The 24,034-nt window shown below is 42.3% G+C and overlaps 1 protein-coding gene across 6 annotated transcripts in view; it reads left to right on the forward strand.

Moving 5' to 3' along the window:
- Positions 1–1,260: 1,260 nt before the first annotated feature.
- Positions 1,261–24,034, forward strand: part of KANK3 (KN motif and ankyrin repeat domains 3) — a 149,765-nt gene continuing 126,991 nt past the window's right edge. For 5 of the 6 annotated variants that reach the window (XM_033954736.1, XM_033954734.1, XM_033954741.1 and 2 more), the window contains exon 1: positions 1,261–1,381. The gene's annotated coding sequence lies outside the window, so the exon portion shown is untranslated. The remainder of the gene's footprint in view (positions 1,382–24,034) is intronic. The other variant, XM_033954740.1, reaches the window with a different exon arrangement.

A 24,034-nucleotide genomic window follows, 5' to 3' on the forward strand; every position in this document is an offset into this window, starting at 1 on the left:
ATTTTCTGAAAGTTTGAAGAATCTGTCTCTCTCTACTTTCTCCATGCCCTTCATGATCTTGTAAGTCTCTATCATATCCCCTCTCACTGGGCAAAAGTCAGGCTTTCTTTTAAAAAAAAAAAAAATCTTTATTGATTTTCCACATATTAACAGTGCAAAATACAAATATAACATCATATCATATATCAAGAAAAGCACATTCAATTTACAAATATACATGAACAACCAATTTCCCCCCTCCATCCTCTCAATGATTCAAATATGTAATAATTTAATTCCACCCTGGGCAGACTCGATGGGCTATGGCCCTTTTCTGCCGTCAATTTCTATGTTTCTATATATTCTCAAAGGACCCAGTTAAGATAGAAGTATCCCCCTCTCCCTGGATGTGTGGAAATAAACAAAAACAGTGAAGTAACAAAAGAAGTCAATAGACCCCAAACCAGTTTAAACAAATTACTATGCCCCAATATGTCAGCATTCATTTTTTCATATCTATAGCTGGAGCATAGATTGGCCCACCAAAAAGGAAAATTTAGGCGCTCGTGATTTTTCCAGTTTTGAGTAACCATCTGCATAGCTATCCCAGTTATAATTAAGAAAAGTCAGCATTTATATCGGTCCATGAGGGGTTAAATATGTAATAATGTACCACACATAACAACCTCATATGTCAAATGAATTGTTGATTCCAGTATGAGATTAATCTGTCCCCATATTGACTTCCAGAAGTTGAGTATCAAAGGACAATAGAACAACAGATGATCCAGTGTCCCTATGTCCAGATGACAGTGCCAGCGTCTATTAGATTTAGAACTGTTTAACTCAGGGGTCTCAAAGTCCCTCCATGAGGCCGCAATCCAGTCGGGTTTTCAGGATTTCCCCAATGAATATGCATGCGATCTATGTGCATGCACTGTTTTCAAAGCATATTCATTGGGGAAAACCTGACTGGATTGTGGTCCTCAAGGAGGGACTTTGAGATCCCTAACTTGTGTAACCTAACAGGAGTCCAAAAAGATCTATTTAATAAGAAAAACCAGGTTTGTCAGGCTTTCTGTTTGTTCGTTATAAATGAAAATAGTGTTAAAGAACATTTAAAAAAAAAAAAAAGAGCAGCTCTTGCAGTGTGAGATTCCCTCAGAGTTGGGCGAGGGAGGCGTATTGCGATTCTGGGCTCTGAGCTGCCTAGTCCCACCTCCCTCTCTGGGAGTCCTATGGATGGGACTCCTAGAGCTGGAGCTGACTGTACCGTAGTGGGAGGGAGGCAGGGCTCAGGCTGGAGTGTCAGAGGGAGAGCGAAGGAAGAAGGGCGGCTGCAGACACTGGTGGAAACAGCAGCCAGATCGCTGTAAGCTGTAGGAGGCAGAGGGAGCTTTAGGTAAGTCCACGCTATTCAGCTTCACACTTTTGCAAGCTGGAGGGAGGGAGAGGAGGCAGGGGAGCTGGAATTTGCAGTTTTGTTTTAGAAAGAAAGTCGCACATGCTGCAACTTCTCCAAACTGCTCTTGAGTCCCTGGGTAGGGTAGGGCATGGCATGCTGGGGCTAAGAAAAAAACTGAGTGCTTGCTGTAGAATCTGTGCCAGGATGGTAAAGCTGTTGCTTGCTCTGAGATAACTGGAATAATCCTGTCTTCAGAAGAAGCTTCCAGGTAGGATCAGACCTAATTCCCCTGGTCAGTGGAGAGCACAGGAGTGGGGTCAGTTTGGGGTCAGGGAGGGGAGGAGATTGGCTCTTTTTATTTAGGTTGGTAAGGTGTTGCACTTCAGTCACTTTCTGTAGGTCAAATGTGTATTAATCCTTTAATTCCCCAGTGAATCATTGCTGACAGGGTTCTGTGGGATGTATCTTCTCTGGATGGCTTAGAGCCTCACAGCTGGGCTGATGTGCATTGGCAGCTGGCCTTGGCATAGATTCTTTGGGCTCGATTTGGAAACGTGAAGACTTCTTTCTTATCATGCCCTCTAGGACTATAAAGAGAAACCCAGTCACGGGTCTTGGGCAAGGCTTGCATCCCAGTTTAAGACTGAGCAGATCTGTACTGCTGGCTCCTTTCCTGTAGTGGGTGGCCATGGATTCATTTTACAAGTGCTTAATTGTGAGTTTGTTGTTTAGCTGATGAAAGCAGTGGTTACTTGGCCCAGGGAAAGGAAGGAAGCTGGAAAAAAAAAAAAAAAGACCTGAACAACATGCAGGTGGGGATCTGAAAGAAAGCCTGTCTCCCCGCCCCCCCCCCCCCTTCCAGATTGGAAATGAGTCAAATTCTAGGCTAATCAAAAGTGGGCAGGGAGAATTTGAATTTGAAGTCAGCCGTGATTCAGAGGAGGGTTCCTGGGGGTACCGATTTAGCTCTGAAGAGGGCCCCAAACATAAGAGCTGGCTTCCAGTTTGATCCTGAGGTTGGGAAATGTTCGCAATCTCATGTGGCAGACCCAGGAACACAACAGCTGTTACCTCTCCTAGCCAGATACAGATGGCCAGTGCAGGAGTGCCCAGTGTTTTCCCATGCTCTAACCAGGAATTTGGGTTAGACAGATCAGGATACCGTGGAGGATTTAAGGATCAGTGTAAATCTTATAAGTGCCAGAGGTGAGGGAGCTCCCCCACCTCCCCACCAGCATTCTCAGATAAAAGATGTGGCCCCTTCCCTTAAATTCTGAAATCCCACAGGGATAAGTAGCATGTTTTTATGATTATTTTAGTAGTACCATAGGAGTCTTGTCTTATGAATTTTTTTTATGTTTTATTATAATATTGTGACTTTAAAGAAATGTTGTAGGGGTAAATATTCAGCCATCATTTGTCAGGGTTTTTTGGCTGCCGCCAGGGTTATGCTGGGATATTCAGTGCCAGGCCATGTTTCTACAGCTGGCTCTCCCTTATCCAGTTCAGAGTGATATAAAGCACTTAACCGCCTAAGTGAAATGAGATAAAGATAGGACTGTCTGATTTATCTGGTTACCGTAGGCAGTTAAGTCAATGTGCCAAATCTGCCCCCAAACTAACCGGCTATGGCTTTATTGGCTAGTACCGAAATTCAGTGGCATTAATTGGATAATTGCTACTGAATATCTGTGGACAGACCCGCACCAACAACTGCCCGCTTAAATCACTTTGAGTATCGATCCCTTAACTTTTTTATAGATTTTAGCTTATGTGTTTCTATTGTTCTGCACCCTAGGTGTTTCTTTAGAAAGGCTGATTTGAACAGCTCAAACTAAATTAAATGTTTTGATTTTGATTGACACCAAATGAAGGCAAACACTTATGTCTTGGAACTCAAATCAACACCACTTCCATACAATTGTTCCAGCTGCTTCTAAATCTTCTTTCAATCAAATCTTCTCTCACCTTGAGATATGTATATTTATAAAAGTCAATATCATTTGTCATACCTCAGAAAACACCCTCCTCCGTCCCACACTGGTAAGCATTCCTGACGGGGAGTTAACTGGTGTACACTCTTCACCGGTCCAGACTCAACTATTCAATTTAATTCTCTTAGCTTTTAAAGTACTATCAACCACATATTCTTTATAGTGTTGTACTTATCTAATGTGTGGTTCAGCGGTTGGACCCGACATGTTTCGCTTCCGCTTCGTCAGGGATCCACACTAAGTAAAAAAACATAACACATCCATTAAAATCGTACAAAACTATACGTAAACTCTATGGTGAAATCATTTCTATCTACTTATTATCCTATTTACATACCATTGCATACCACCCCGCAAATCAGTTAATATGCAAGATGGCGGCGTCGTCTTTTAAGTCGCTATTTATGGCTCTTACATCATGAGACCAACCCCCTTACGTACCCTTACGTAAAACCTATCCACGGGGGACTTGATTCTAATACAAGAACACTTTCCAACAGTCCGCTGGAAGGGTCAAAAAAATGTGGACCATTCAATCTCAGCGTTGAGCCCCATCAGCTCCACTGTATTGAGCTGATGGATCCAATGTTGTTCTTTCACATTTAGTGCTACTTGATTTTGATTGAGGCATCAATAGAACTAGGTACATGTCTTTCAGCTCTCCACTTCTCAGGGAGACCCTTAACCCCTCCCTTTTCTGCCCCATTTTTTTGAGAGAGGTTTAGAATTGGTTACAGATGGGCAGTGATTTTTCCATTGTTGTTTACTGGGAAACAGAAAACTGACCTGGTCTTTTAACCTGCATTACTGTTTATATGTACCTGTTTAGCTCTGGTACTGTCAGCCTTCAACATGTTAACAGTTATTGAAAAGTAAAATGAAAGATGCAGTGTAGGGCAGGTTCAGTTTGGATAATATTGGTGATTATTGGCTCATAAGAATAGCCATATTGGGGCAGACCAATGGTCCACCTAGCCCAGTATCCAATAGTGGACAATCCAGGTCAAAAGAAATTGGCAGAAGCCCAAATAATGCAAAACTAACAGCACAAAGGGAAGTAACGGTGATCAACATATATTTTATTGAGAAAGACCCGACCTGGGACGTGCTTTGACATATTCCAAATAATAGCAAAATTCCATGCCACCAATCTCAGGGACAGCAGTGACTTCCGCATGTCTGTCTCAATAACAGACTATAGACTTTTCCTCCAGGAACTCATCCAAATCTTTTTTTTTTAAAAACCCAGGTATACTAACAACTGTAACCATATCATCTGGCATTGAGTTCCAGAGCTCAATATTCAAAAGCACCTATCCAGAAAACAGTACCTACTATCAAAATAAATGCCATTGGCCAGCACTATCTGAGGATTTGTAGTGGTATTTATCCAGATAGTTCCACTGAAAACCGTTACTGATTATCCGGCATTATCCAGATGGAGCCAGGGTGGTACTGGAGCAGAGTGAAGGTAGATCTGGAAGTTAAGCAGTACATACGAGGCTTATAGGTATTATGGCAGTTTCTTTTTTTTAATATCTTTATTTATTTTAAAGCCAAAAATAAGTGCAACATATTATACAGACATTTTACACTTTAACAGCACTTAAATTCTATCAAATTATATTTTATGACAAACACATATATCATCCCCCCTTGCTACATATCCAACAATTGCACTCAAATTAAAAGTATTTCCCCACCCTGGACGTATATGATCAAATGGCAAAATCAACAATCACTTTTTACAGAATTTTGTCAATGGCTTCCAAACATCCATAAATTTCCTATAATGTCCCTGTTGTATGGCCATCATAGGTTCCATTTTAAAAGTGTGGCATAGAGATTCCCACCAGAAAGTATAATTTAACCGATTCCAGTTTTTCCAATTCCTCAAAATAAGTTGTATGGCAACCCCTGTCATAATAAAGAGAAGTTTATTATTATGGGAAGATATTTGGCTTTTAGCCCTCATTAATGTGCCAAATAGCACGGTATCGTACGTCATTGCCACTGGATTTTCCAATAATTTATTCACTTGACCCCCAAATTATGGCTAGTTCTATTAGAGAAGCAAGCTGCTCCCAGGAGTAAACCAGTGGCCAGTGCAGTGGACTGTAGACTGAGAAAGGGACCCAGGCCCATATCCCATTCTAACTAGTACACTTGTGGTGAAAATTGTGAGCCTTCCAAAATCTACAAAATGCCAACTGTACCTATAGGAAACACCTGCAGACCAGAGAGCTTTTGTGCTAATGTGAGTTAGGTACAGTACAGTAAGTTTTTAGGTTTTCCTGGAGGGCTCACAAAACAAAATAAAGGTGTTAAGATGGAACTTGCTATGTGAAGTCCATTGCCCTTACCACTCCTTTCTGCTGGGATGTTTGTGTTGCTAGTTTACTAGAAATGGTGCTACAGCCATTCCTATGGCTTTTTGTGCATTTTTCTCTAAGACTTTTTTTTTTTTTTTAATGAAACTTCAAGAAATACATACCGAGCACAAAAACATCTGGAAATGAGTGATTTTTGAAACAAAAACTAGTCGTTTTTCTGGTTCAAAAATTGCTATGTTCAGGATGAGAATTTTAGACTTTTTTTAAATCAATATGTCTACAATTGGATGTCGTATCGAAAATGCCCCTCTATGGGCTCCTTTTACAAAGCTGCGCTAGGGCCTTAACGTGCAGAATAGCGCGTGCTAAATTGCTGTACACGCTAGCCGCTCCCGCCTCCTTTTGAGCAGGCAGCCGGTGCATGCGTTAAAACCGCTAGTGCAGCTTTGAAAAAGGAGCCCTGTGTGTATCAAATGATACGTGTATCTGACAGAATTCTAGAACTTATGCTTGTTACATGGCCCTGCACCCATGGCCCACCCAGGCTCTTCCCAAGTATCCGCCCACCTTGGACTTACACACTATATAGCACATAGGTCTACTTCAGAGAATAGTGCCTAGTTCCTTTGGAGCATGTAGCTTTAGCCGTTAATCACACCTTATATTGCACCTCAAACTCTTTTAGTATGAACATCGTTTAGCCTTCTAAATCGCTTCGTTCAATGTCACAGAGTCTCCTCGTTGTTCCATCACTAAAATCAATCAACACGCTGAGATCCAATAATTTCACTGTCACTGCACCTTCTCTCTGGAACTCGCTGCCCAATCACTTACGCATCGAATCCGTATTAAATCAATTTAAATCTAAATTAAAAACATTTTTGTTCCAGGATACTTTTGGACAATAACTGTCCTTTTAAGGACTAAAACAAAGCTTTATAGTTTTTTACCCTCGCCTATTGTTTTTTTTTCCTCTTACTGCGCTTTTTTTCTTCAAAGACTGTAGTTCTTGCCCTTTTTTTCCCATTGGGGTGAAGTATGTTTATATGTCTCGTTAAGTGTTCTATTAACTTACCCTAGTATAGTTTAGTATTTCTAATTTTAATTTGGTTTTATGGTATTTTTAATTGTACACCGCTTAGAAATTTGATTAAGTGGTATAAAAAATGTAAAATAAACTTGAAACTTTGGTTTTCCACACTCATTGTGGTTCTACTTGAAAAAGCACCGTTTTCATTGTAGTTTCCTATTTGTGGAACTCCTTTCCGATTTCATTAGAATAAGAGCTGTCATACCCTTGTTTCAAAATCACGTTGAAAACCCACCTTTCCACACAAGCTTTCTCGAGTCAGGCTGAGGCACTGGGTCAGAACCAGGGGAGAGTGTGGTGCAGCAGTTAAAGCTACAGCCCCAACACCCTGAGGCTGTGGGTTCAAACCCACATTGCTCCTTGTGACCCTGGGCAAGGCGACATTCACTACAGCATAAAATTAATTTATCACCTGGTTCACCCGTACACTTTTGTGTGTATCCACTTTGGCTTTCATTTTTTAATAACATTCTTAGGACCCCTGAGGAGGATGTTTTAATCGAAACACGAACATGTCGGGTCCTTATCCGATAAAGCAAATGTGGATTTGAAATGTTAAAAACATATGTGAACCTCAACTGTCTAAAACATATGTGGATTTGAACTGTTATTGCTTTTACACGATATTTTATTTGACCAAATAAAGCACCTGCATCAAGTACATTGACTCTGCAGTACATTTTCATTTTTTGCCAAGTCACTTAGGGGTCCTTTTATCAAGCTGCAGTAGGGGTTTAACGTGCGTAATACCACGCGTTAAACCGCCTGCCGTGCTAGCTGCTAATGCCTGCATTGAGCAGGTGTTAGTTTTTTAGCCGGCCGCGGGGGTTAGCACGTGATGAAATGTCCGACACACTATCCCCACTAGCGCGGCTTGATAAAAGGACCCCTTACTCCTCCCTTTGCCCCAGGTATATTAGATAGATTGTGAGCCCACCAGAACAGACGGAAAATGTTTGAGTACCGGAATAAATTAATGTAAACTACTTTTTTACAGAAAGGGTGGTAATAATAACTTTATTCTTCTATACCGCCATAATCAGACGACCTCTAGGCGGTTCACACCGAAGAGAGCTGGACAATCAGCGAATTACAGATTATTGAAAATACAACAGATTACATAAGAAAGGACGTGAAGGAAGTATTAGTTATAGTGTAGTTTCTGTTTAGGAGATAAATCTATCAAACAATGCCGTTTTTATTTATTTCCTACAGGTGCCGTAGGTCAGCCTAGCTCCATTTTTTAATTTATTTATTGAAATTTTACATAATTCACAAGAAAAGCAGAAAAGAAACAAATTGTACAAGTAAAGCAAAAAAGAAACAAATTAAATAAACTCACAATTACTGCTATCAGAAAAAAAATTCATTCTTTCTTAGACCACTAACTCAGGAGGGAGAGGAGATGAATATATTGAAGAGATAACAAGCATAAGTAATAACTATATTCTTGAAAGGCTTAACAGTCTTTAACCCCCTCTTTTCTTCCTACTCTTAAACATTCCGGGTAGCAAGATTCTTTAAATCTAAAAAGGTGCGTAACCGTTCTGGTGCATAGTAGACATATTTAACACCTTGAGGGGGAGGAGTTAAGATGGCGGCAGCGTGAAGCTTGCGATTACACCAGCGGTCCGGGAAAGTTTCTTTCTCCTACTTCGTGATGCCCCACTCTAAACGGAAGGGTAGCGTCCGAGCCGAGCCCTCTGTGGCCCGGACGTCTACCCCTGTTCAACGTTCTATCCTGGACTTCGCTGCAGCTTCTTTTGGCCCCGAAACTCCAGGAGGTAGACAGCCTAGCTCCATTAATGTAGTTAGACTGCTGTTTGCTTGCTTGATACATGAGAGTCCTATCCACAAAGGATTTGTATTTACAGCCAGTAATGCTTGGGTATGCAAATAGGTTACAATTTCTGGTTGTCCTTGTAGGGCTATATAATACAAAATGAGTTAGTAGATAGGTGGGAGCTAGACCCCCCATGGAACAGTCTCCCAGAAGAGGTGGTCGAGACAGAGACTGTGTCTGAATTCAAAAGGGCCTGGGATAGGCACGTGGGATCTCTCGGCGAGAGAAAGAGATATGGTTACTGTGGATGTGCAGACTGGATGGGCCATTTGGCCTTTATCTGCCATCATGTTTCTATGTTCTGAGCTCCCTTGGGAGAACAGTATAGAAAAATAAATAAATGCGATTTATCTTTTTTCTTTTATCCTTTACTTCTTTTCTAACTTTCTATTTTAACTCTTTCCTAGACTTTTGACAGTTTATTGTAGCTTGTTTCCTGCTTGTATCGTGAACTGCTTTGCTTGTACCCAATGAAACGTGGTGTAATAAGAGACAAACATCAGCATGTGAGTGTACATAATTCTAGGCCCAAGCTTATAGAATTACCCTTGTAATGGGCTTAACATCTCTGCTATTTGGACTGCAGCAACTGGTTGCCACTCTGTCTGCACATTCAACACCTAGATACCAGAACTGAATATCTAGGTTTCAAGCTATGCTCTCTGGCATTCAAATCACTTCACAGAGACGCTCCTAATAGCTTCCCAAGATGTACCAAACTATTTATTTATTTAATTTGATTTATGACCCGTCCTCCCCAGAGAGCTCAGAATGGGTTACGAGGCAACATTCACCGTAATTAGACAAACAAGATACAGACAATTAGACAATACGAGCTATAGTGGAGATAGTTTAACACAGTTGTTTATCCTAAATTGGAGATAAAGAATTATAGCCTACTAGCTGATGCCCCGGCGTTGCACGGGTATTTAATTATAGCAATAACACAGTAAATGGATTGAAATAAAGATACTTTATAGTGGTGAATGAAATTATTTTTTTACAGCTGTATAAAAAGTACAATATTCAAATTATAATGTGAAATATTTGACAAAATGAATACAATACAACTAACACAAAACTTGATTATAAACAACAATTTTAGTTTCACCTCCAGGAGCAAGAACATATAAATTCTTGGGTGAACCCACCCTTGATCAAGCAACATAGAGTTGTCCATGGGAAAAACAGGGGGATCTTAAATCCACTCCACAGTATGTAATAGTCTGTCCCTGTGATTTGTTGATTGTGATAGAGAATGCAAGTCTCAGTGGAATTTGCAATCTCTTAAACTGAAAAGGAAGATCTGTTGGAATAAGTGGCATCCAAAAGTTTCAGTATTGATTTAAACAACTCAATATGTGGAAACTCAGGTTGAAAAGAAACTCCATGCAGTTTGTTCCCGGTTCAGAATGGAACCTGTGTTCCTAGTTCAGGATATGTGAAGGAAACAGTTACAAACACAGTTAGAACATACAAACTCTATATGTATGGTGTCCGTGGTAGAATAGAAACGATGTCCCTAGTGGTTATAGTGTCATAGAAAGTGTTTTATAGTTGGAATTACTGTGAGAATGACAGCTTTTTACATTTTTTCCTTTGACATGAATGGGTGAAATCTGATTTTCTGTTTGTAGCTCCGCCCATGTGTGCAGGAGGGCCGCGAGACCCCCAGAACATATCACCCCAGGTAGTGAGGGATCTGCATACCAAGTTTCGTTCAAATCGGGCAAGCCGTTTTTGCGTAGGCAGCTTTTTACATTTTTGTCATTGACATGAATGGGTGAAATCTGAATTTCAGTTTTAGCTCCGCCCACGTGTGCAGGTGGGCCGCGAGACCCCCAGAACATATCACCCCAGGTAGTGAGGGATCTGCATACCAAGTTTCGTTCAAATCGGGCAAGCCGTGTTTGCGTTGGCAGCTTTTTACATTTTTGCCATTGACATGAATGGTTGAAATCTGATTTTCAGTTTGTAGCTCCGCCCACGTGTGCAGGTGGGCCGCTAGACCCCCAGAACATATCACCCCAGGTAGGGAGGGATCAGCATACCAAGTTTTGTTCAAATCGGGCAAGCCGTTTTTTGCGTTGGCAGCTTTTTACATTTTTTCCATTGATATGAATGGGTGAAATCTGATTTTCTGTTTGTAGCTCCGCCCATGTGTGCAGGTGGGCCGCGAGACCCCCCAGAACATATCATCCCAGGTAGTGAGGGATCAGCATACCAAGTTTTGTTCAAATCGGGCAAGCCGTTTTTGCGTTGGCAGCTTTTTACATTTTTTCCATTGATATGAATGGGTGAAATCTGATTTTCTGTTTGTAGCTCCGCCCATGTGTGCAGGTGGGCCGCGAGACCCCCAGAACATATCATCCCAGGTAGTGAGGGATCAGCATACCAAGTTTCGTTCAAATCGGTCAAGCCGTTTTTGCGTGATCGCGGCACATACATACATACACACATATATACCTCCGATTTTATATATATAGATGGGTAGTTCATCTCACACTGGAAATTCTATTAGGTAGATCTACTAATTAGAGAATGACATGGGGACATATTTGTCCCCATCCCTGTAGGAACTCAATTTTCCCATTCCGTCCCCATGAGTTTTGTCACTCTCCCTGTTCCATTCCTGTAAGCTCTGCCTTAACCGCACAAGCCTTGAACACTTATGATTTTAAAATGTTTGAGGCTTGTGCGGATGAGGATGGAGCTTGCAGAGATGGGGCAGAGATAGGAAAAGAACTCGCCAGGACAGGACAGGAAAATGAGTTCCCGCGGGACGGGAAAAAAAATTTCTCCCCATGTCATTATCTACTACTAATCACCGTAACTGACCATTTTGATCCTATTGTTTCCATCGCCTAAAGATATAAAATGCAAATCACTTCATAGCAAATCAGTTAATTATTAAATTCCAAAAGGGTGGAACTTTACGATATGCAGTGCTCCCCCGAAATTCGCGGAGGTTCCGTTCCAGGAGCCCCCGCGAATTTTGAAAAACCGCAAATGCGGTTTAGGAGTGGATTGGAGGCGGGAGAGGGCTGCAGGGGTGGTGGCGGATGCTAAAAAACAATATTTAGGCTGGCAGGCGGTTTGGCTGTGCAGAAAGCTGATTGGCTGACAGGGGGGGGGGGAGAGGAGGAGGAATCAGCTGTGCAGCAGGCTGATTGGATTCGACGGCTGTGCAGAAGACTGATATGCGGACTCAGTCATTCCCTGTATTTTCTGACCAGAAGAGGCAGTCAGAAAATACCGCGAATGACTGAGTCCATGATTTGCGAACCGCGAATTTGCAGGGGTCTACTGTATACACAGTGTCACAGAGGCCTGAAAACATGGCTTTTCAAGAAATCCCTCTTAGGGGCTTAAAGAAACTCACTCTGTAATGAATTTCACTCTATAGAGTGACAATATCAATAGTAACGTGTTATCTTAGAAGCCTTATATGACACAGAATGTATAAATTTAAGTCAGCTTGTAGAACTTGGTGAAACACAGACAACTATATGTTAATTTCTGTGTAACAATATGCTGATTGTAACATGCCTAGAACTCCAGTTAGCAAGGATTTGGTGAGATATAAGAGTGCAATTAACCGGCACAAGATGTAGAAGTAGAAAGGATGCTGGGAAACAGCGATCACAATATGATCCGCTTCGATCTGGATGCAGGGGAGAAACATCAGTCCAAAACGACAGCCATGGCACTGAACTTCCGGAAAGGGAATTACGGATGATGAGATTCATGGTAGGGAAGAAGATTAAGAAGAGGATAAGCACTGTAAAAAACGCTAGAGCAAGCTTAGTCCCTTTTTAAGGACACAGTCACCGAGGCGCAAAATCTATATATACCGCGTATCAACAAGGGATCCAAGAGGAAAAAGAACAAAAAACTGGCGTGGCTCAATGTAGAGGTGAAGGAAGCGTTCCGAGACAAGAAAACTTCATTTAAGGAATAGAAAAGGTCAAAAATGGACGAAAACTGGAACAGGCACAAACAACATCAACGCAGGTGTCATAAGGTGGTAAAAGGGGCCAAAAGAGACTACGAGGAAAAAATAGCCAAGGAGGCAAAGAACTTCAAGCTGTTCTTTCGCTATATTAAGGGGAAACAACTAGCGATGGAAGCGGTGGGACCGTTGGATGACCATGGAATATAGGAAGTACTAAAGGAGGACAAAGCAATCGTCGACAAACTGAACACATTTTTTGTGTCTGTATTTACCGAAGAAGATTTACAGGCTATATACTGGAAACGAAGACGGAAAGCTGACAGGATTGATGGTCAGTCTAGAGGAGATGTGTAGGCAGATTGATAGGCTTAAGAGAGATAAATCCCCGGGCATCCATCCGAGGGTCATCAAGGAACTGAAAGGGACCATAGCTGAACTGCTTCAACTAATAGCCAATCTGTCAATCAAATCGGGAAAGATTCCAAAAGACTGGAAGGTGGCGAATGTTACACCGATCTTCAAGAAATGTTCGAGGGGAAATCCGGGAAACTACAGACTGGTGAATCTGACCTCGGACATTGGTCAAATACAGCCCTCGTCTCACTATCTCCACTGGGAGGTCATTCCGCATATCTACCACCCTTAGATTACTTTCTAGTCTGTCCCCTTCATCTTATGCCCTCTTGTTCCAGAGCTTCCTATCTTTGGCCACTATAAACTTAACCATGCTGGATAATGACATAGCCAGTTAACTTTAGTGGCCATAAAACCCTCCAGATATTCAATGCCAGTCACTGGAAATGGCCCGGTATTGAATATCAGCGGTCAGCGCAGACCACGGAAGTTAGCCTACCTCCCCTGATCTGAATATAGGCCAGTCCCTCTTTTAAAACTACCCCTTAGATAGCAAAATTATTCAGCTTTGATTGTGATTTGGAGTATGGAGCTAAAAGTTATCCAGTGACTGGCAATATTTAGCCAACCACTGAATAAATTATCCATCCAAGCTGGATCAAACAAAGCAGCAGGCATAACTTTAAATATACTGTATAATTAAGGCTTCTGATTTTAGGTTTTATCTGATAAACACCAATAAAACAAAAAAAATATATATAATATAATAATAATAATAATAATTTTATTTCTTATATACTGCCCAACCAGAAGATCCGGGCGGTTCACAGCAAGAGAACTGAGGCATATCAGCGAAGATGCAAGATACAGTAGGAATCAGTAGAATTCAATGCTATACAATACTATAAAATACAACATGATACAATGTAGAGCAGGGGTGTCCAACCTGCGGCCCGAGGGCCACATGCAGCCTAGTGAAGTATTTTGTGTGGCCCCGGTCGAGGGCGATGCAGTGTTTTTCTCTGCTGCCCCTGGGTGTTTACCGTCTTGCCGGCTCCCTCCTCTGTCTTGCTGCAGCATTTGCACATTGTGCGGCCCCAGAAACAATGCGGCCCAGGGAAGCCAAAAGGTTGGACACCCCTGATGTAGAGTGATACAAAGCAGTCATCGCATCAATTTACCAAACAGATAAGTTTTCAGTGATTTTCTAAACTCATAGTAAGATTGGGAGTGGGCAATCAGAGAACACATCCAAGAGTTCATTCTCCCTGCTTGAAAGGCTAGAGTTTTGTCTAAAAAACTTTTATAATGGCAGGCTTTCAGAGTAGGGTACATGAACATGCCCGAGTTTCTTGTGTTCTTGCTTGATGTGAAAGGATTTAATTGGGAAGGTGTTTACTGGACAAATACCAAAATAACACCATTTATCCTAGGACTCTCACTCATCCCTAGGCTTGTCTCACATCTCCCACTCAATTTTTGGGCCTTCTCATTACTGAGACTCCTAAGTGATACATGTGTATATATTTGGTTCCATCGACAAGATACCCAGCAATAGTAGCTATGGTACAAAACCACTGATAAATACAGATTAATTTTTTAACCTCAAAGAACAACCAATTAGCTGAAAAATAAACATCTACATTTAATATTCAGCCCTTACAGGTCAGTGATTTTTTTTAATGCTGATTGCCATGAGCAAACTTAGTTCCAGATATTTAATGCTAGGCCATATCTGGGAGCCAGTATTGAATATTTGGGGCCACTGGAGCTTATGTGGGTCCTAGTTGAATTTTGGCAGGACTTGCATAAAGGAAGCAGATGCCCTCTACTCCACAATTCTCCCTTCCCTCCCCTGAGATGCCAATCCTTCTTCCTCCTACCCTCAATGCATGAGGGGCTGGCCAGGGCCCTCCCCCACCCACTACCCACTCCCTCCCACCCCTGTATGCTTCCCCAGGCCTATCATGTATCATCCTAATGATCCTGTGGGGTTCTAAGGGCAAGAGCAATGCCTACTCCTTCCTGCCCATCATGGCTTCTTGTCTAAAATGGCTGCTGCAACCTCTAGCAGCAGCCTTACATTACTAGCCCTTCTTGCTTTTGGGGATGGGTGGAAAGGGGATCGGCATTGTGGGGCAGGGTGGGGAGTAGCAGGAAGGCATTTTTGCTGTTTTAACTTGAGTCACTAACTTAACTGGTTAACGATCTGAATATGGCCACTAACCAGTTAAGTGCTGGCTCCTCCAAGGCTCCACCTATGGACCATCCCAACACTAACCAGACAGTTCAGGGTGGTCTGCAGCACTCTCTGGTTGAGTGTTGCCGAATTTCAACACTTAAGTGATCACAAACAATTTCACTGGGCAGGAACCTCTCCTGCTGATTAAATCACTTTGAATATCAAGCAGATAATAAACACCTAAGAATAGAGGTCCTAAATATATGTTATCTGTTTTACTTTATGCAGTCTGCACACCATTGAACACCTACTTCTTTTTAGCTACACATGTTCATCTTCAAATGTAGTATATACAGTATCATTTCAGTGCAAAAAATGTGAAGAAAGATGCTATATTGGGCAGACAGATAAGATGCTAAAGCAGGGGTGTCAAAGTTCCTCCTCGAGGGCCGCAATCCAGTCGGGTGTTCAGGATTTCCCCAATGAATATGCATGAGATCTATTTGCATGCACTGCTTTCATTGTATGCTAATAGATCTCTTGCATATCCATTGGGGAAATCCTGAAAACCCGACTGGATTGCAGCCCTCGAGGAGAGACTTTGACACCCCTGTGCTAAAGACAAGAATCAGTTTACACAGGCACCCCATTAAACACACAAAACTAACCAGAGTGACACTTCTGTAGGATGGCATTTTACAAGACCAGATTACCACAATGACTTTATGGTGGGAACACTACAAAGAAAATTTAAAACCTTTGAGGTTAAAATGATAATGTTTTTTGACATCTACCAGAGACAGGACTTAACAAAGATCTGGGTTTCCTATCACATTATAAGCCATAAAATTATAGTGCTTGGTCACCTCTGATCACCCTCTACCCTATCTTTCCTCATGTGACTATCATTGGAATGCATTTGTCTCACTTATATATTCTGATTTTTGCCATTTCTTGCTCATTTCTAAACTGAAGAAGGAGGTATTTGCCTTTGAAAGGTGCCATAATTTAAAAATGTAGGAGTATTAAGCTAGAAAAGGTAGCATCCTATTTTCTTTTCTTTATTTTGTTCTCTTTCTATTTATTACCTTATATATGGGAACAGACTTTAGAGAACTGGCCTTAAGCAAGAGAAACCCACCACATTGTTAATGGAGTGGTGGAAAGCTTTAAATCACTTTGCGCTGAGCGAGGTCTCTGCTAAAGTCTAAAATTATGCTGTGAGTTGCAGGCCCCCCTCCCCCCGAAGAAATCATTTCAGGTTGGTGCATGGGAGGAGCTGTGGAAGGCAGGGTACCCTGTAATTAAAGGATCTAAGACAGTCATCCCACTGCTATTGTGGGAGAGTTGAACGGATGCATTTAGAGCATGAAACGCCAACACATTCATTGCAAATTAAGTTAAGAACAGTAGAACGGGTTGTTTTCTTTCAAGCCATTATTCATCTGAAGAAGAAATTAGTCATCTATAGCAGACAGACTTCAGGGTAACATTACCTTAATACTCTTCATGTGTTTTCCAGAAATCAGTGTTCCTGAGTACTGGAATAGGCCTCTGGTAAAATAATAATGATCCAGCTTATACAGCGTTGTCATAGAAAAAAATGGGTCACTAGCCCAAAGTTAAAACAAACAAGACTGTAGCCAAAGAGTAGGCCCAAAGGTGACAGAGGCCAACATTTTTTTTTTCTTCAAAAGTTTTATTTATAGCATTTCAAATATTATATCCAAGCAGAACTTGTAAGGCAATAGAGGATACAATAAAGAAGGAACATCTATCACCAAGAAAAAAACAAAAGGAAAAATACTATTATGATCCTGTAATCAAATCCACCATATTAAGGGGCGGAGCAAAATCAAACATGGGAGAAAAAGAAAACCAAATAAATACAGAGTGCTAACCTGACCAAAACAGTTCACCAATTAAGGCACTAATGGTGGGGTCCATAAAGAACCTCCTGCGAAATTCCTGCAGATGGATGGGGAACATGGGTTTTAAAAGACAAAAGAAAGTTAGTTGAGATGGCTCATGAAAAACATGTTTAGCATGATTATACCAAGGAAAAATCAAGCCCCAGATTACAAAAACTTTGGCTTCAGAGGATGTTGAGTTTATACGGCTTAAGCCACATCTACAATTTTCCACACTCTTGTGTTACAATAAAGTTGTTTATTATGAGTAAAATAATTCTGCAGAATTAAGGGCCTCATACAAAGCCGCAGTAGCTATGCTGCCGTGTTAAATGTACCAAAGGCAATTCAGTTCCTTTGGGCTTCGGTGCATTTACCACATCAGCGTCACTACTGTTTCTTTGTAAAAGGGACCCTAAGGGCCTAATTCTTTAAAGGATGCCAGTCTCAGTGGCCGCCTAAGAAGCAGCTGCCGATCACGTGTCAATCACGCATCGGCATCCTTTAAAGAATCGTGTCTTTTTTCCCTAACAGACGCCTTAAATGTAGGCCAGCATTTTGCAGGCCTACGTATACGGTGTCTGTCTCGTTCCTACAAAAACACATAGGACGCTTATAGATGCCCAAGGCCACTTCCGGTGGAAAGCATGCCCACACCGGCCTTGGGCATCAGGATGTGTGCCTAGATGCCTATATTATAGGCGTCCTTCACAGGATGGATTTTTTTTTTTTTTTACGTGCACCCCGATTGGCTGGTGAGAAGGCGGTAGGAAATCTATCGCTGTCTACAATTAGGTTTCCATTTGTAGAATCAGCCCCTAAGTCTCTCTATCGTTTCTGTAAAGGATGCTGTTAAAGTAGCCACTGGTTCTGGGACCTAGGCCTCTCCGTAAGACTTAGCAACTGCCAAACTTATCAAGTAATTCTGATGATAAGTCCAAATTTTCTCTATTAACAAAAGATATTCCAATATGAGAGGGAACTTAATACACTTGAATCAGAGCTGGAAGCTGTGATATCTTTCAAAACTTCCTTTTAGATATTCCATTAATTAATCTGCAGGAGATAGATCGATACACTTCAGGAAGTTAATCATTCTTAAATTTTTCAATCTTGAAATATTTTCCACTTGTTCCAGCTTTCTATTAATCACCTTATTATCCTTCATTATGTCATATCTATAGATTCCAATGTATTCATGCATGGGAAGCTGTCTCCTCAGTTAATTGAATCATTTGAGCAGACTGAACCTTAATTTATCAAAGATCTCTTTAAATCAAAAATAACATGCCATAACATTTCTAAAGCTATCACTTGTGGTTTTCCTGTGATTTCCAGTATCTCTGACGAAGGCAGGCTCAAGTCAAGTGGGTCTGGCTCCTTATCCCAGTTGTTGGCCTTGTTAATCTACCAGTCAAACCTAACCCAGCAGCCAAGTCTCATTCTTTCAGCAGTGCACTCCACCAGGGGCCTCCAAAGGTTCCCAAACTGCTCCTCCAAAGTAACCATCAAAAATTTGGTGGGGGCAGGGAAGATACCTTTTTTCTTCGGGGCTCTTCATAACCTCTCGAGCTAGGGAAGAAACCAGAGCTCCTACACCAAAGGTCCCTGCTGGCAGTGAGCCCTCTGAAGCTAAAACTGGAGAAGAGGTTTGAAGCATAACGCTATCAATTGGGCTGATAACCGAGGCCAAAGAGGTCCCAGTTGCATGAGCTGAGCCCTTTCTTTTTTTCCCTATCTTAACATAGGAAAATGAAGAAAAGTTCAACAAAGATGAGCATAGAGCTCAATAATCTGGCAAACCTGCAGTTGCCATCTTGCTCTGCCCCCTGGGGCTCTACCAGTTTCTTGACAGAGATCAAAACTTGATAATAGCAGTGCAGTCCCTCTCAGAAGTTCAGAAGGCAATGATTATTATTATTATTATTATTACTACTACAAGGTGTGACAATTAAGTTCATGAACTCATTCTAGAAAAAGTGCTACATACCTCATTGCTGACTATCACTACGATCACCTTCAAAGTACTCCCCTTGGGTAGCTATGCACCGATGCCAGCGCCTAGTCCACCCTTCAAAACAATTTTGGAACTTTTTTTCTGGAATGGCTTTTAGAGCTGTCATCGTATTACCCTTGATGTCTTGAATGTCATATGTTCCTTTTAATATTTCCTTTATCTTCGGGTAAAGAAAAACGTCATTGGGGGGTCAGATAAGGTGAGTAGGGAGGGTGTTCCAATACAGTTATTTGTTTACTGGCTAAAAACTCCCTCACAGGCAGTGCTGAGATTTTCAGTTAAGGTTTTCCTGTTCCTCTATCAATGTTTACTTGGTCTGATGATGATTTTGACACACAATTCGACAAATTTTTGCAATGTTTTCATCAGTTCTGCTCATTACTGGCTGCCCTGACCTCTCTTCATCAGTGATGCTTTCTCTTTCTCTTGCCTCAGAAAAAAAACATTTAATCCATTTGTACACTGCCGTTTTCTTCATGGCATTATCCCCATAAACTTGGACTAACATGTCCCTGATCTCACTTCCATTCTTGCCAAGTTTAACAAGAAATTTAATGTTCATTCGTCACTCTAATTCAAGCTCTGACATTCTCGTGAGGGCACACAAAAACATGCAACAACAATAATGAATGCCACTCAGCAAGACACCGCCACAGGTTGACACAAACATAGCTGGGAGACACCAATATACCAAGGTTATGAAATCTTACTGAGCTGTTTGTACAGTGCTGCCCACGTAAGCGCACGGTGGCAAGTTCATGAACTTAATTGTCAGACCTTGTCTATATTAACATAGTAGATGACAGCAAACAAAGACCTGCATGGGTCATCCAGTCTGCCCAACAAAATAAACTACTAGTATATGATATGATAACATATGCATGCTTGATCTTGAACTGTCTTTGCCATGTGCAGGACACAGACCATAGAAGTCGGCCTGGCACTGGCTTAATTTTCCACTAGTAGACTTCTTGTCCAAGCCTTCTCCTGCCCAACCAGATCTATCTAGCCATAATCGGGACACAGCCCATAGAAATCTGCCCAGCACCAGCTTTACTTCCCAGCCACTGGATTTGCCACTTCAGCTAAGTTGTTTTGAGTTCATTCCTTTTCCATATAGGAATTCTTTGTGCTTATCCCATGCAATCTTGAATTCTGTTACCATTTTCATCTCCCCCCCCCCCCCCCCCCACTTCCTATGGGAGGGCATTCCAGACATCCACCACCCTCTCTGTGAAAAATCACTTCCTAACACTATTTCTCAGTCGACCCCCCCCCCCCCCCCCCGTAACCTCAATTTACGGTCCCTTCTCCAAACTGGCGCTGTATCACAGAGGTTCTTAACCACTGGTGTCCATACCCCTGTGTGGGAAGAAGACAAACGGTGTGGAGAAAGGTTTTGAAATCTGAGGCAATTTATTCAAACTTTCTAGACAGTGAAGGCAGTTATTAGGTTAGTTATTGGTAGTATAACTGTTACAACTGTTCTTATAGCAGCTAATAGCAACATGTGTAGATGTCAGTAATCAGTAGGAATAGGGTCTTTTTGTGCTTACAATCAAAGCTGTTTAATTAGTATATTCTCAAGCCAATGCACTAAACCAGTGAATTGCAAATTGTGTGCCACAGCAAGATTCCAGATGTGCTACGGCAAGATATGAGCCTGTCACTGCCAGCGCCTCTCCTCTCTGCCTCCCTGGCGATGGAGGGATTCCCAAAACCCAGCAGTTTGTCCAGGTTTTGGAAGCCCCCCCCCCTCCCCGAACTCAGGGCTGCGTCTGGAGGGCCTGTAAGAATGCACGGATGTCAATGTGATGACATCATGTACATGCGTGTGACATCATCGGTTGACATCCGCACATGCTCAGAGGCCCTCTAGACGCGGCCCTGAGTTTAGTGTGCCGTGGTGAAATAAGTTTGCGAGACACTGCACTAAACATTAGTAGTCACATTGCTTAGGAAGGGGGGTACAAGGGTTTCATTGATCAGTTAAAAGGGTGCAGGAACCAAAACAGGTTAAGAACACCTGCTTTACCAGCATACCTCCTCTTCACCTTGGTATGCAGTGTCTTCTAGCTTCTCCCAGTCTGCAAACCCAATATATTTCTGGGGGACCCCCTTCTCCTCACATACATCCGTTTCCTCAGATCCCAGGCCAGATATCTTTGCTATATTAAGGGAGTAGACATGACAGAGATAGAGTCACTGCTGAAATTAGTTTTTTCTCTTGTCTTTTCATTCAAGAAGGTCACCTTGACTTTTACCCCTGCCCAAGCTCCTCCCCAGACCCACCCAAGCTCCACCCCATAATAATAGTACAAATTGTGATACCATTTCTTATTTTGAAATACCAACTGAGTGCCCCTGCCCAAGCTCCGCCCCTGACGCCACCCACTAATTGTAATGCTATTTCTTCTTTTTTAATTTTATAAACAACCAATCTCAGCCAAGGTCTTAGTTTCTTTTAAACTTCTTCCATTTATTTTTAATATACCAACAATACTGTAAAACCTTATTAACAATACAGAATGGTAACCACAAAATTAAACAACATATTAAAAACAGTTATGTTTCACTCCCATAAAGTAAACTGTTTGGCCTCTTGTCAGCTGGTGTGTTTTCTATATTCAAGAGGGCCTGGGGTAGGTACGTGGGATCTCTCGGAGAGAGAAAGAGATAATGGTTATTGCGGATGGGCAGACTAGACGGAACATTTGGCCTTTATCTGCTGCCATGTTTCTATGTTTCGTTATACACCCTCCTCCTGCCCCAAGTAAGGATGGAGAGCACTGAGGGCTCCCCTAGGGGTCTGAGATGAACCTTCACAGTCACAATTTCTAGTTCTGGGACCTGAGACTGAAGACTCATAGCAAATCCTGACTGTGGGGAGTATTTTTTGTGTAGCAAGGAATACCCTGCACTGTAATATATGGAGGTTTTATTTTTAATTAATTTATTCATGTACTCAAGCATTTTTCCCTGTCTGTCCCGGTGGACTCACAATCTATCTAACATACCCGGGGTAATGGGGGGGGGGGGGATTAAGTGACTTGCCCAGGGTCACAAGGAGCAGCATGAGTTTGAACCCACAACCTAAGGGTGCTGAGGCTATAGCTTTAACCATTGCACCACACTCTCCCCTAGAGGTGGGGAATAGAATATGTCATAACCAATGTTCCCTCTTAAGGATTGATGAGGTGTGTGCAAAAAAAATATGCATGAGCGACAAGTTACATACTCCACAAATTTATGAGCAGGCGCGGAGGACGAGTGCCCGTGAGATTGTGGGAGGGTTAAATACTCAAAACTTAGAAGAATAACAATTTACTTGAAGTTTTTGCTTCGCCAGCTTTCTGGTATCTTTACATACAGTGGCGTACCTAGCATATGTAACACCCGGGGCCCATGATTTTTTGGCAACCCCCCCCCCCCCCATCTGTACGAAAAACATGATTTTTAGTAACAAGCCACACGTCACTCATGAGTACCTAGGAAAAGGCAGCATCTTACATATTGCAGTGAGCAGTACATCAATACACCCATTGTAAAACTAAACAAGCCAGACCAGCACAGATCAATCCTACACCGTCAATCCTAACAGAAAACCATGTCTTTCGAACACACAGAACACAGAAAACACCTTCGTCTAGTATGGAATATGTCATCACAAACTAACCCCTCCCCCTTTTATAAAACTGTAGTATGGATTTTAGCCATGGTGGTAACAGCTCTGACGCTCATAGAATTCTGAGCATCAGAGCTGCTACCACCATGGCTGGCGCTAAAAAATGCTCCACAGTTTTGTAAAAGGGGGGATAAAATAGAAATACACAGCTTCAACGCTCTAGCTCAGGGGTGCCCAAACTTTTTGGGCTTGTGAGCTACTTTAAAATGACCAAGTCAAAATGATCTACCAACAATAAAATTAAAAAACACAAAGCACACTATACGCTGAGAAAATGTTAATTATCATTCGTATTCTGGGTTTTTTTCAAAGAGGTCAAGGCAGATGACTCTATGCATTGTCACCTCAGTAACAACCATACAAAAATAGACAAATATACCCCCCTTCCTTTTTATTAAACCACAATAGCAGTTTTTAGCGCAGGGAACTGCGCTAAATGCCAGGCGCTGCTATTGATGCTCATAGACTTCCTGCGCTAAAAAAGACTATTGCGGTTTAGTAAAAGGGGGCCATAGTGCAAAATATAGACAGCATATATAAATTCAGACACATTTTGATCACTAAATTTAAAATAAAATCATTTTTCCTACCTTGTCTGGTGATTTCACGAGTCTCTGGTTGCACTTTCATCTTCTGACTGTGCATCCAATCTTTCTTCCCTTCTTTCAGCCTGTATGCTTCCTCTCCTCCAGACCTCATTCCCTCCCCTAACTTTTTCTTCCTCTCTCCCTGCCCTTTCTTTCTTTTTTCTCTCTTGATGCCCCCTTTCTTTTTTTCTGTTTCCCTTCTGTCTCCCTGCTTGCCCCCTTTCTTTCTTTCTTTCTCCCTATCCTCCACAAAGCCACTGCTGCCACCATTGGGGGAAACAGGCCCCAAAGCCACCGCCGCGGCTGCCCCAAGTTCTCTCTGCTTCCCACCATCGCCCGACCAGCATTCCCCCGACGTCAATTCTGCTGTCGGAGAGGAAGTTCCGCCCAGCCAGGCAGCGATTGGCTGGCCCGAACTTCCTCACCGACAGCAGCCTTAGGGAGGGTGCACAACCGGCCAGATCCAGACCTGTCCGGCTGTGCACCCCCCCCTAAGGCTGCACCCGTGGTGGACCGCCCCCCCCCCCTTGGTACGCCACTGAAGACGTGGCAGCGGCTCCTCTCACGAATCCCCACCTGCGTCGGAAGTCCGATGCAGTCGGGGGATCTTGAGAGGAGCCGCTGCATCTTTCAACTTAAAATATACTAAGGCGAGCAGGGCAGACCGCTGCCGCCGCTTCCTCTCACCTCCGCTCGCCCT

This window comes from Geotrypetes seraphini, chromosome 8 (assembly GCF_902459505.1).
Source record: "Geotrypetes seraphini chromosome 8, aGeoSer1.1, whole genome shotgun sequence".
Classification (NCBI taxonomy): domain Eukaryota; kingdom Metazoa; phylum Chordata; class Amphibia; order Gymnophiona; family Dermophiidae; genus Geotrypetes; species Geotrypetes seraphini.